This window comes from Neolamprologus multifasciatus, chromosome 23 (assembly GCF_963576455.1).
Source record: "Neolamprologus multifasciatus chromosome 23, fNeoMul1.2, whole genome shotgun sequence".
Lineage (NCBI taxonomy): Eukaryota > Metazoa > Chordata > Actinopteri > Cichliformes > Cichlidae > Neolamprologus > Neolamprologus multifasciatus.
The window spans coordinates 32524532-32539681 of record NC_140460.1 but is presented as its reverse complement, the minus strand read 5'-3'; positions in this window follow the sequence as shown (position 1 = coordinate 32539681).

The following is a 15150-nucleotide window of genomic DNA, read 5'->3' as shown; positions in this document are numbered from 1 at the left end:
GTGTAGTACCAGTCAGTTAAAACATCATGTTGAATCATTGTTTTGAGGACTCCAAACATGTGTCAGCACAGCAGAAAGATTGGCCCACTGGCCACAACATGCATGGGTTTCTTCAGGTTCTCAGAGGCCTTTGTTGCTGTCCGGGTCCCAGAGGATCCTGAAAATTGTGGGAGAGTTCAATTTGTTTTTGTTGTTTTAATATAGTTTTTCCCCATTGTGCTTTTTGAGAAGAAAAGCTGGCGACATGCATTGTACTTACAGTCTTTTCGTGTCTGTTTTTTTTTTTTTAACATGGTCCGGCTGCTATTATTCTCAGTTTACTTCTATTTTGTTGCTGAATATTGATTCTTGGATTTTTGTTGTTATCCTCAGATGTGTTTTTGTGAACTTCCTTTTTCACATGCCTCCTGTGTTCTCCTCTCCTCTGTGAGTTTGCCCCATTGTCCCTCTTTGACTTTTATTTTGAAAGTTAGATTCTTCCTGCCTTTGTACTTTTCCTGCCCTCATTAGTGTCTCATTTAATTATTCCTCATTTCTGTGTTTATCTAGTCTGTCTTTGCCCTCAGCCTTTGTTAAGTCTTGCTAGCATTTTAAACTTTGAGATTTAGCTCTGTTTCCTGTTTTTGACATTTCTGTGTTTATTTACGTGATATTGTCCTAGCTTCATGGTGGCATTTATCAAAGGTTGTAAACAACAGAACATCAAGGTGTTTTGTATTGCAAGGTAAGACCCTACATTTATATTAAAATAAATATAAATAATTCATATAACATATAAAGTAATCTAACCCTCAAAGACTAGAGGAACTGTGGATGTTAGTTTAAGGTGCTTCACACGCAAGCCTTTCCGATGCAGAGAAAACTTAAATGTAAGCTACACTAAGGAATATTTTCATACTAACAGTGAATCATATTAATATGTATAGTGTGAAAGCAGATGCACCAAATAACAAGGGTTCCCCACATTCCCATAGTACCTTTTAATGTCTTTTAGCCTGTTGTTTTGGCTCAGCTTAATTTCAGCACAAGCAAACTTTTCCATTAAAAACACTTTAAAGACTGTTTACTACCTATTCATTGCCAAATGACACAACATTAGCAACTAGCTGGTGAATGTACCAAAACAATCTGGTCTATGTCTCAGTGGCTGGGGAAGAAATCATGGGTGAAAGGATGGTGCTTACATTCACCAAGATGCCACGAACGTTAGAACTGCAGGGTAACGCACAAAAGGATCTTTGCCTGTCGGATTTGTAGGTTAAATGAAAAAATAGGCTGGATCTCCTCCATGCCTGCTTCATGCCCTGGGGGACGGGGCTATGGTTCTCTACATCCTCTAGCAGACCGTTACATGGGGAAACCTTTTGAATACAAGCGTGCTGATCCACACAGGTGTGCACACGGGTGTTCACTGTTCGTAGACTTAAATTACACCTTTCTTGGCTGCTACTTCAAAGCACATTGTGCGCTGTTGGTCCTGCGTGCTGCACAACAACATTCAATATTTAGTATTTACTGCTGTTTACACTTAGCTAAATTTATGCGATGGTGTTGTTTTTAGTATGTTGCTTTGTTTTTTTGCTTGTTTTCTCTTCTTTTTCTCTCAACAGGTGATCCAGGAGATTTTTTTAAGTGCCCTTTCTCACTGTCCCTCTTCTCTTCTGTTTTTCTTTTCCTTCATCTTTCCTTCTCCCTTTCCTATCCCTCAGTCATGTCTGTGCCATCTGTAACAACTGAAAATAAAATAAATAATAACAACAAAGGTCGATCAAATGGACCAATACGGCAATGCCATGATGATCCATTTGACAAAGTAAATCCATTGGGTATCCTTGTTGGTCTTCAGACAACAATTCTGACGGCTAAAGAACCAAATGGGACAGGCAAAAAAAAAAGAAAAAAGAGGCTACTGTTTGCCATCATGGATAATGCCGAACTTGCAGATTGTTTTCAGCCCCCGAGAGAGAACAGTTGATATGCTTCTTCTTTTTGAAATCGGTCTAAAACTAGCCAAGCGACCGTATTATACCAATGGCCAAATTGTATCAACCTAATTATAAGTGGAAAGCATTATCCTGTGGTGGCCCAACATTAAAACCTCTTCAGCGTCCTCCCGTCCATCAGAGGCCCCCCTGCACCAGCTGATTGAGTTGGTGTTATGATTTTGGCCTAGGTGGTTGAGCCATAGGCCTAATGAGTTCCAGCTGGGACCGTGTGTCTGCATTAAGTCCTCAAGTGGAAAAGTGGCTGTAAAGTCAAACCACCTGGTGAGACCGTGCTGCCAGGGATGTGTGAGGTGGTGGTGAATGAGGCAAATCCTGGAAAACCTTGGTCAAAGATACGATGTCTCAGCAAAACATGGCTTTGTAAGCTTTGTCATTCTTAATTTGATGCTGCTTCCATTTTTTGCCCTTAGCAAGAAAAACAAATGGAACACAGTTTATTTATTTTCAATAATGCAACTTATCTACTTTAAAAAGAACATGTGCCAACTTAAGAGAACAACCATTTGATGAACTTCATCACGTAACCTTGGCCCAGTTCAACACAAAATCCAGACGAAAAAGCGAAAGGATCTTCTCGGTCCTCTTAATCTGCATGTGTGACCACTGCAAGTCAATGACAGTTACAATTTAAGCGGCCCGATACTCCAGCCTTGTCACTAGTGTAGCTACAGGCAGGAGGGAGTAATTCTTTTACAAGCAGCATGACAGAAGAGATGGCAACCAACACTAGGATTTCACGTTTGTCCCGGGAGACGTCTCGCCAGCAAATGTGTTTTGTCACAAGCAAGTAGTGCTTGTCACATTCAGAAAATCCCTGTTTAAGCTTGCATTTAAGCAGGAAAGTCTACTTAGAAGGTATTAATTCTCAGAGCAACAGCCTTGAGGACATGTGAGTGCTTTACTCAAGGTGTATGATTTGCTCAAGGACTTTTTGCTCTGGGTGGGACCAGTTATCATTCAGTATCCTCACCCAGTATTCCCAAACACAGGTTCAAACTGGCAACCCTCCAGTCCATTGGATGACCGCTGCCAAACAGTGATTATTGAACATTTGCATGATTTTCATGTCCCGGGAATGCTTTCAGAATTAATTCCATATGATTTCATCAAATGCTTAATAAAATCAGAAACACGGGCTTTGGTCATCTGATATGCATGTAAAACAAACCAAAGTTGAAGTTACTTTAGCTTCAGCTTGTTGTATCTGCTTTTTAACACTACATTTGAAAGAAACAGAGAGGCGATAATTCAATATTTTTGGAAATATCGGATTTTATTTTCAAACTTATTCTAGAATCAAGTGTGAGGCCATGTGTTGAACAGCTACAGTTTGACTAACTAACTGTCTTGTGCAGAGGGACAATGAGCACAGCAGCAGATCTACAACAGACAATGGCTGAAAAAATGAAGAATCGATGTGTTGCAGTGATCCAGAGTCCAGAGCTGAACCACACTGAAAGGCTTTGGTGGGACCTTCAGAGAGCTGTGCATAAATGAATGCCTGGAAATCTCAATGAGAATTGAAGGAAGGCTGAAAAGAAGACTGAACCAAAATCCCACCATAATGATGTGAGAGGCTGACGAAAACACACAGAAAACCATTAATTCAACATATTGCTGCTAAAATTGTCCTACAAGCTATTGAATCATGGCGCACACTATTGCTGCATTTGGTCTTGTTTTTTGTTAAATAAATAATGACATGTCATTTTATGTTGTCCATCTGTGGTAGTATTTATCAAATTTAAAGATCTAGTAAACTGATTCTACTGATTCTTTTAATATGACCTGGTTGGTGAAACCCTAGCATGTCATAGTCATATGAACAAAAGTACATTCTATTTATTACAATACATTAGAGTGCGTTTTTTTCACATTAGAAACATTAAATGTAAAATTCTGTCGATACTTACAAGCTAAAAACTGGATAATGGAAAGTAGAAGAACTTTACTGTTCACTTAAATACAAATTGAGCTTGATTTGCACAGGCACAAGCACTGTACTGTTCACAAGCAGTAATGTTGTGGTGTTCTCACTGTGTCCATGCCACACTGCATCCATCATAGTTCGTTTCCACTAGCCCACGGCCTCGTCGGGAAACAGTGTGCAGCGCAGTGCAGCTGATGAGCTGGCGAGAGATATTTACGAGGATCCTCGTAACCCCACCGAACAGATCCCAGGCAGATGACTCTGACCTGTGGGGCTTTGCTTTTTCTTTCTTTTTCTTTTTTTCCACCATAGCACTTAACATGTTACCTCCAGCTGTCATTGAGGGGAGCGAGTTTTACTGTGCACAGTAATCTAAAACAAGACAGTTCATCAGTAATAAGCCAGGACTGTTCCAACAAAGTAACTGCAAACTTTATATATATATATATCTATATAGCACTATATATCAGCACTCGCGTGGCATTTAAAACAATGCAGCTGCAGCAAAACAGCTTTTATTGCTTTCCCTCCACAGTTCACAGCAATGCCTGGCACCCATTGTCTTCATGGAGTTTGCGGCTAAAGCGGAATAAACCCCTACCGGGTATCCCTCCCTGTGTGTTATGTCTGAGACATCGCTGTTGACTCCTGCTGTTGCATGCATGTCATTCATTATTTAAAAGTTAATATTTAGGACACGTTTTAATTTGAACTGAGCAGTAAAACCAGAGACGGAACGAGAGCTTTACCGATGAGCTCGGATTCCAAATGAATGAAAAGCTTTTCTATTGTAAAACAATAAAAAAAAAGGCAATTTTTGTCATCATTTTCCAGCAACTGCTCAAGCAAGTCATGATGTGAGGGAAGAAATCAGTCCAGCAAGCACTGGAAGAAAAAAAATGACATGTCAGAGTAAGTTACTGTGAGGAAAGAAAAGAGTGACAGTGAGAAAGAGCCAGTGTGATTTGGTCTTCTGTCATCTGCCTTCTAGATCCCTGTACACAAAACATGTTGCGATTGAAAGAGAGGGAGAGAGGGAGAGAGAGAGACCGAATCACTCTAATCCATCTGGCATCCTTATGCTGCTGTTTAGGCCCCATGGTGACTTCAGAGATAGAAGATGAGCATGAAAGGGAATTACAGCGAAGCCCTTTCACTGATTCCAAAAAATCTGCTCCAAATTACTTTGAGAGCAAATATCAACTTAAACAGACGGCCTCTCCCTTTCCCCTCTCTCCGAGTTCACGACTTCCTCCGCAAACAAGGCCAAGAGTGGGATGGGATAAGGACCAGCAGCCATTTGAGTCCCCCGCTGATGGATCGAACATGGCACTTATGCTAATTCGCCTGGCTTTCTGGCCAGTAGTGTACGCATTCTTACCCAGCCGAGACTCTGTTTGGAATGTGCAGTTGTGGCAGTAAAGCAAAATGCTTGAAGATGCTGCTGCTGCTGCCTCTTAGGCTCAAACTTCTTCTGCTTGCCATCTTAGCTGAATGGCAAGCAGACTTTGTAGTCAGCCACAGGCAGACAGGCAGTCTCAAAGTGCAAGTACTGCATGTACAAGCAGGAAGTCCAGATAAAAGACACTCATCCTAGAAATTCTGATTTCTCCATAAACAGATTCTGCTTATGAATATGTAGAATCCATCCTCCCAAAAACACGATTGGCCACCTCTGGTGCCGCTCCCCCAACAAAGCCACGGTCTTAACAGTCCCCAGCACCATTAGACGAGAGCACGGCTTTTAGCAGGAATTTAACTGAGTATTTTTACTTTACTGAGGTTTAAGGTACTTGTACTTTATTTAGGTATTCCCATGTTGTACTGCTTCCTGATTTTGCTCCCATATTTTGGATGCAGTTATTTCATCTTGTACTCAATAAAATTAATTTTAAAGCTTTAGTTACTTTTTTAGTATTTAGTTACTTTTTCAGATTAATTGCATTACTTTAGATTGAGCCACAGAGCAATATATACGTAAGCAAACTAACACATATTATTTTATTAAAATTAAACAAATACTAAGGAAATATACATACAAATAAGTACACAATTATTACATTCAATTTCAGTTCAATATTATTTTTATAGCAGCAACTCACAACAACTGTCACCTCAAGGCGCTTTATATAAACCCAACAATCAGACAACTCCTACAGTTGGTGACAGTGGGAAGGAATGGTTATGTTTACCACTTATGACATAATAAACAACCCATTTGGCCCAGTGCCGTTTCTTTACGATGTGACTTGCGGATGCTGTTCACCTGCTGTAGCTAATGTCTTGGGCTTGCCACTTTTTCATTTGTCCTCCATTTGTCCAGTGTCCTCAATTTGTTTTACGGATACACTGCATGCCATTTTGAGATTTGCCAAGTTTTCAGCTAGCTGCTGTTTAGGAATCTCATTGTTGGGGCAAAAATACAGTTTTTGCCTGTCAAACTGTGTTATGTTTAGCATTTTTTCATAGGTTCAGCTAAGGAACAACCCCCCCCCCCCTCCCCAAGCCAGCTTGGGATCCTCAGTATGGATGTCATAGCACAGGTGAAGAGACTGAAAAGGATGCTGACAGAAGAAGCTGATGTTTGAGAGGCCGAGTGAGAGTCGATTTCAGACCAGCTTTTAATTCTTGGCACGAGCTTCCCAAAATGAAAGGCTGCTTGACAGATGCCAGGTTGGTCTTCTCACTGCTAGATTAGTAAGTAATATTAGTTGGCATGGGCTGTTACAGTTGGTGATGTTTGGATCTCTTAACACACTTGTCACCTAGCTTGCCAAGTCAGCCCATTCCAACAGCGGTTTACCCGGTAGCTACACATCTCGAAGGAAAGACAAAGTATTTGCTTTAGCCCAGCAGTATTACTTGTTTTACTGCGTTTTAACAGGAGGATATATATTATAAACTGTGCTGAAGTGGGTGTAGTCTACTCTGCAGTGAGTCTTGCTCTGAAACACTTGACAGAAGCGTGCCCCGCTGTGGTCTTTCTATTATCTAAACACACATCTGCTCTGATTGATATGCTTGAACCGGGCCAATTTCACCTCTCTCTCTCTCTGCGATGTGATAGCCATTTATTTGTTCAGCTTTAATTGCTGAAGCTCCCATCAGCGAGAGGCGCGGAGGCACAGCTGCAGAGAGGTGACACACTGGCACAGGTTCAGGACTATTCAATACCGTTTGAACGTCTGCTTTCAAATTAGCATGAGATCAAATGGAGAAAAAAAAATTCCTCCACCACTGCGCGTGGATGTCGGATACTGTGCGATAAAAGCAATCTACACCTCTCAGCCTTCAAGGTAATTTAAGTGTAATATATATCGTGAACGTGGGTTTCATCTTTTCTGACTGCAAAGGGCTCTAACATGGAGCTGCACGCTCTACCCCCCTCTCTCTCAGACACACAGCCACGCACACACACGCTCTCGCTGTGTCATATATATGTGGTGAAGGCTTGTCCACATGTCTTATATTCATTCAAGGATTGACAGATAGAATTGCATGCACATGCAATAGTGCTCCTTCAGCTTAATTTAACAGCACTGGAAGGTCAAGGATTTCTTTCAATCAAAAGACTCCTGACAAGACGAACGTCTTTATCCGGGAAAACGCTCGGAAATTATTTGGATTAGAAGCGAAGGAACTACATGAACATCTGGGAGTGAAGTTTTCCTGTGTGCGAAACTTCTTTCTCTCTCCGCAGGCATGAGAAAAAAAAAACAATAAGTGGAATTTGTGTCAGCGCAGCTCGGGAAAATAAGATATCACGTCTTGCTGTCGGCTTGATGTCGGGCTCTCTGAGTCCTATCCTAATGTCTCATCCCGTTCAGGTTGTAGAGAAGGCCGCCACCAGTTGGGGGGTTCAGCCAGAGTTCATGTCTATAACCGCTAACTAGCTCTCACGTCCCCACTCTTCATCAGCGCTATCTCTATTTACCTCTTGCTTCTGTCTCGTCTCTCGCTGTTTGCCTTCTCTGACTTATCATCAACACTGCTTCTCAGTGCTGAGCGACATCTCCTTTAGCGAGCGTTCTCCAACAGAGCCAAGTCACACACTTACGCACGTGGGACGGCCTTGCCCTGTCTCAGATCTTCAGTTAGACAGTTTGCTTGCATCGTTATCAGATATCTGTCGCCACGCTCTGACTTGTTATGAAACATATGGTTTGGTAATCGTTTTACTCACCAGTTATCTGCTGATGTGGCGGGACAAAGGTTTTCGTCCTCGGATGAGACTGTGGACACCAGAAAACCACCACAGTAACACAGGAGAAACACCCCCACACAAGTGACTTTTAATCTGGCATGGTCTGAGTATTTCAGCATGCTGATCCACACGAGCACCTCAAGGGCTTAACAAAATGGTCAGACAAAGAAAAATATTCAGCTGTCGGCTGTCTTCTTGTTTGATGGCAGATACTCCCTTCACCCTGGCCAAAAAGGCTAAAATGACCAAAGAAAAAGTGGGAAACAGCTAAAAATGAGAGGTTTTTGCACAAAGTTTGTATTTTTTTCCATTGATTAAGCACTGCTTCCAGCCAAGAGTGATGCCATAAATCCCCTATAGCTGCAGAAAAGGCTAACATTGTTATCTTTTTACAAAAAAACAGTTAAACATGGACAAAGTGTGTGTTCTCCATTCTTTAAGCACCGGTTCGAGCACCGTTTAAGCACCGGCACCGTTTCAAAAGTACCGGTTTGGTACTGGTATCAGATAAAACCTAAACGATACCCATCCCTAATGACAGCTAACAGAGGCTAACAGTGTCAAAACCAGCTTACAGACATCGGACAGAAGTGAGCTTCACTGGCTCATCAACTCATATCAGACTCTTTTCACAAGTAGTATAATTCCCTCGTAAGTGGATATCAGGCCCTTGTAGAGCAAAATTGAGTATTTTGGTCTAAATAACCCAAAATGTGATGTCCACATATGTGGACGCCAGGTCCTAGGAGTTTATGGTCTCAGTTGCTAGTTTCAAAGTCTTACTGGATACGACATGATGTTGTATTTGTAAATGATAATCCTCACATAGAAACAAAGGGGTTATAAACCAGTGGGCCTAAGAGCATGGCTACCTTGTCTTTGCCAAGTTGTTAGAATACAAGCATATGGTGACCCGTCACTTGTAACATCAGATTTCAAATCACCAAAACAAACAATTTAGGGCTACAAGAGAGAACTTTAGCCAATCGGTGGCTAGGTCCATCTTTCATATACAGTTTATGATTTCATATGACTTTGGTGGTAAAGTAATCCGTCTTGCTTGCTACTTACTTTGAGTCCCTAGAAGACGGTCTGTCTAAATCCATTTATTTGTGGAACTGGTCGGGCATTGTGACTTAATGACATTTTTTCTTTTGGCTGAGCAGTTATATTGTGGTCAGTTCAGGTCGTTTCTCTACTAATACTTTCTACTTTTCTACTCTTAACCAGTTGGCCGCCAAAATCACATCACAAACAACCGATCGTCAAACGCTCAAAACCATTTCACTTCCACGTCTAGCTTAACCTCAGTCTGCTGACAAACATTCACATGTCTGTCAACATTTCACCCATGAACAGCAAGTCCTTTAATGAAAACCTATTCTGACCTCTGCCTGACCGATGCCACATACAGACACAGTCTTGTGTATGGTGGTGTGTGTGTGTTTTTTACTTCCCACAAACATGAAACATGCATCACAGAGCATACAGTTTAAATGAAAAAGAAGAGAGTAAAGTCATTTTCATTTCCTGCTTCGTGCCCAGATAGATCTGCCATGTTATGTGTCAGATCAGATAACCAGGAAGCCTGTTCTGACATCTGCATTTGGGATAAGCCAAAACGCACTGCTTCTCATGCATTGCCACAGAACAAGGGAGCAGGAGTTGGGATTTCTGTTGTGGGTTAGCATAAGACGCACCATTTATTGTGCTCAGATGCATGCAACGTTTGGTTCACCGCTTAAAGAAATGAGGAAAATGTTTCTTTTAGTCTTACTGGGTCATTTTGGCACAAGTCGAAATTCATATTAACAATGTTAAAATGTGTTTGACACAGTATGAATTAATATAAGTTCATCAAAATCCAGTTAACTGTGAGGACGAGCGCAATTCAACCCAGGTTCCCTTAATTGAAATGCTCTCCCCAAGCTCCCTGATTAATTTATCCTCTGAACGTGATCTAAATTGACCCATCCAGCCGCAAGGTATACGAGTAGCCTCGCTACTGCAGCAGACTGATATGTCATTATAGTCCCACTGTGATCGTGGCCCCAATTTTTCATACAGTGGTATGAGTGCCTATCAGGTGACTCCTGCCACAGAGAGAGAATATGAAATTATCCCTCATCAGCGGTAAACAAGCATGCCGAGCTCCCCCTCTAGCTTTCAGGGCAGACGCCTTGAGGAATTTAGCAGCATAAATTGATATGACTTTGACCGTGATACCCCTGACCACTGCCTCAACTCTCTCATCTGCTTTTTCCCCCCCTCACTCCTGGTCTGAATGTTTCTCGCTCTGCCTCACTGCCATTGTTGTTGTGTTATTAGGTCATGCAACCAGTGACAATGCCTCAGTCCAAGGGCCATGTGTAATGTGAAGTTTTTAGAATTGCATTTTATTTGGCGCAAAATACACTCTGCTCAATTGTATTTTATTTGTTTTACAGAGGCAGAGGTCAGAGGTTACTGTGCAAAACAAAAAAAAACAAACAAAACAAAGTTCTGATTAATATAGATAGATAGATAGATAGATAGATAGATAGATAGATAGATAGATAGATAGATAGATAGATAGATAGATAGATAGATAGATAGATAGATAGATAGATAGATAGATAGATAGATGGCGGGCGATCGTGGCTCAAGAGTTGGGAGTTCTCTTCTCGCTTCTGTCAGTCTGCCCCAGGGCAGCTGTGGCTACAACTGTAGCTTGCCTCCACCAGTGTGTGAATGTGAGAGTGAATGGGTGGATGACTGGACGTGTAAAAGCGCTTTGGGGTCCCTAGGCGGGACTAGTAAAAGCGCTATACAAATACAGGCCATTTACCATAGATGAACTTTTACCAGTCTACAATACCTTCAATACAATAGCCTACAACAGCTCAGCTCAGTAATACCCTGTAACTTCAGTGATGGCTGTCATTTCAATGGTTTTACGTTATATCTGACTGTGCAGCTCATGATGCAGCAGATCTGGTTTCTATAAAGACATAGGGTAAGATTACAGCTAAATCAGTCTTGTGGCTTTTCTCTGGGAAAACTTATGAAGTCCTAAAACTCCTCCAGTTAGGAGTGGGCCCAGCAGGGTTGCAGTGGAAGGTTCTCCAAAGAAGCTAGAAGTGAAATATAATACAAGTGTCTCTGATCCTCCAAATAATAAGGCAATGACAGCCTGGAATGATAGCATGATAACTCATAGAAGCTTTTTAAATCCTACACAGGTACATGACCCTGGCTTTGTAAAGAAGTCATTTTCCATGATATACTCTTCACTAATTCATCTGGCACATGCTTTGTTTTTCTGCTCTCTCTCTTGCTAAATACGCTCTTCTTCCTATTCTCCGTGCTTTTGCTAAAAATTATCTGAACTGTTACACACATGGTTTTGGGATCTATAGGTATCCTGCCTGGCTTTCTTTCATCTAATAGAAGTTGTGGATAAAAAAGGATTAAAGCCTAGCACATTTAATGAAATGAAGAAGCAGCAGTGGCACTGTTGGTTTACATAAAATCAATTCTGGGAGTAGCGGGGTGCCAATTGGCTGTTCGTGCAATCAATCTCTAAGTCAGCAGCCGATTTTCATTAGCCTACCATGGCTCTCTCAGAGTTACTGGGTAAAAGGCAAAAAAATAACATGTTTGCAAAGAACATAGAACAGGAATGAAGTGAGCTGCAGATGTCTGTATATATTTAGTCTATCGGCCAAGGTCCTCCAGTCACTTCACATCAAAGCAGAGAACAGGGAGCCAAAAGTAACAGTTTCACTTCTCCTTGATCAGCATGTGATAGCTGTTTATTGGCTTTAGAAGTCAAGCTGGGGTGAGGATCAATCCACTGTGAGAGAGTGCAAGTCCCACTGAGAACTAGGTGTGATTTTATTAAATCAACATGGAACTGAGTTCTATAACGGGCCGTCAGCTTGCTGAGGGAAACGTCTGAGTGCACACACATTTTGCGCTTGCTGCCAGAGCAGTGTTTAAACTTAATGGAACCATTCTGAAATAATATTTTTAAGTTCCAAAAATCCAAGTAATCCAAATGCCTTTTTAAAAAAGCTACTATCTGCAGCTCATAATCCAGTTGACCTCAGTGTTTTGATTAATACACTCCAGCACGTGCTTTGCTATCTGCGACAGCCCTGAAGTGATTTAACTTATCAAAGTAAAAATGCTTTGTTCCCACTGTTGCTCTGTGGAGTTCCCCAAGGCTCCATTCTGGGATTAATTTTTCATCATTAATGTAGCATTCAACACTTCTTCTATCCTGACAATACATTCATACAAAGTGGGATCATTAGGTTCTAGGGACTGACCCATAAGTCAAAAATGTGAATTTGCTGAGGGCATTTCTCATGCAATGCAACTGATGTTTGGTTATTGGTGTCTTGTGATCCTTCTTTCTCTCTGGGTGGGCCTGTCCTTGTGCCATTGCTTCCTTGCTGGGTGCCCACCTTGGATGGCATTGGGTCCTCTAGGTGTAGTCACCCTTTACCATAGCAGCACTTTTACTTATGAGTCTTTGTTTTGCAGGTTCCAGAGCCTCATTTATAGACATCCTTTGTACATCTTTACCATCCAGGATCTGTCTCTTAGAGCTCTTAGAGATTCAGGTGTTCCTTCCTATGTTTCCAACCTTCTCCTTTACATGGTGCTATCTCTTCAGGTTGTATTCTTGTTCTTAGAACTAAGTAACTCCAAGACTACCAGTGCAGTGGCATTTGCAAGCTTACAGGTTTTTGTATTGCTGGTATAAAGGACAGTGAACTGGACAGTGAATTCTACAAGGTTCTGCTTAAGTAGAGGGTGGCTAACTGTTTCAGTCAGTGTTCCTGTTGTTTTGGAATCTTCCAATACAATAGGAACACTAGTCTTCATAGTAGCTTTCATCTACTGATGTTAGAGCATTGAGGTGCTAGCTGATTCCTGGACATCGGTCTCTGTTGGCCACGCATAATTATTCCTCTTCTTGGCCCATTCCATCAACTGAGTATTCGCTTTCCTCGCCCGTGTGTGTCTGGTTCCAGCAGACCTCATCAGTATGTCCTGGTCGCCCATCTTCTCACGTGGACATTGTTAATCTGGGCAACATCCAAGCCAATATTGGATTAGCTACAACACTCTGTCCTGTTCTGTCAGTTTTCACTTTCTGGTGTCAGAAAATAACTGACAGACTAAATAAAGTTCTTTGGCAAAAATCTGTTGGCTGTTCTCGCTGCAAAATTTAGGACTCAAAAGGGAGTGTTGCTGACACTGTCGCTATAAATCTGTATTACCAAATGCCTTTAAAAAACTTAGATCAGGCATTCTAATATGTTTGCATCATCCCAACAGCAAACAAAGTGTTATACAGTGTGCCAGAGACCTTAATGCAACTCAGAGTTGCTGGTGGATTGAACCTGTGGTCATCGGTCAAACCAACAAACCACTCTCGTGATTCAGTTCCCAGACCTGAGGCTTTTTTCAGCCTCTTCTAGGAAACAACACGGTTTTAAATTTTTTTACATAAAATGGAAAACATATAAAATGTTCTACAACGATCAATAAGATTAAATAAAGAAAACAAATTTAGTTTTAGTTAGATTTCAGAGGATAGAACTATAACTAGAGTCAAGAATATCAATTGGTTTGTTGACATCTTTTTATTCTGGATGAGTTCTTCTAATGATCACTACTGCTATGCCCTCTGTGTGGTACAGTTATAATACACTGACCTGAAAGTCAGTGGGTTGAACCTGAAAATGTCCTGGAGAGGTCAAGGTTTCCACTGCACTAATGCTCCCATTCATAGTAAACTGTATCATCCTGAAGCAAATAGAAATGCACTGGATATATAATCTTGTATAATATTTCCAAGACATATCAAGAGTATCTTGCCATTTTTTCCCTTCTTGGGACCTTCATTAGATCAGTTCAAGATATAACTCATTGTCCACAGACTCATGTACACATAGAGACTGAATCCTGGAGTACAGCTGGTAACAATCAGCTTGGACCGGGACGTAATGAAGCTTTGACATAAGAGCTAATACTGTGTCTTACCGCAGACAGACAATCCTACCTGGCCCAGACAGAGAACAGCCATTATCTATTCTGGATTTACGATGAACAAGACATAATTTGTTACCGTCTCGTGAAAACACTGCATGCTCAAGAGGTCAGATTTTAAATCTGTTATGTCTGGTAATTAATAACACTGATAAATCACTGTCAAATTACCTGTAACATCTGGGTATGGTGACAAACAAATGAGATCATGGCTAAAATGATCTATGCTAGTCCTTGCTATTTGTCAGTATTAGGACCACGTTTCCCATAAATCCCCTTGTTATTTCCCGGGGGATGAGATGTTGCAGTTTGTTCATTGTATAATCTCTTTTCTAGTGCCAGAAAAACTCAAAGAGATCCAACAGACGTTCATGCACCCTACAACATTAAGTTCAAAGACAAGAGGGCAGTCCCCTCAGAGGAGATTTCCTTGGATGGGCTCCGATTTAGTATAATCAGAATAAATAATATGTATGTGTCATGTGTTAAAATAGACTACAAAAGGCTTTTGTTGTTTCTTGTTCAGTTCCCAGGGAGACACAAGTGTTTCCTGTAGGTTTCTTATATAGAGAGACAGATCTCAGAGCAGCCAAGATCCAGTCTGATAAGCCAAGGCTTGTTTGAAAAGCCTATCGATTTTTAATTAGCTATAACATGACTAATGCTTTAAAGCATGATTAATATAATCAGACTGGGCATACATTTTATATCGATTTTAAGGCTTTAAGTTCATATTTTAATGTGTTTCTCTAACCTTTACTTTTTGCTAGTTGTCAGATCAAAGGACATCTTTGCAACAAGTTAAAATAGGACACTGTTAGCTAGCTAATGCTAACACCTAACTACTAATATCCTCCCGCTGCTTACTGAAAATTGGTTGGTGGTCATTCCTCTTCGACTACATGGCCACCACTGAGGTTAAGAAACTGTCAACATTAAACAGTTTACGCGTTTACTGTACATAT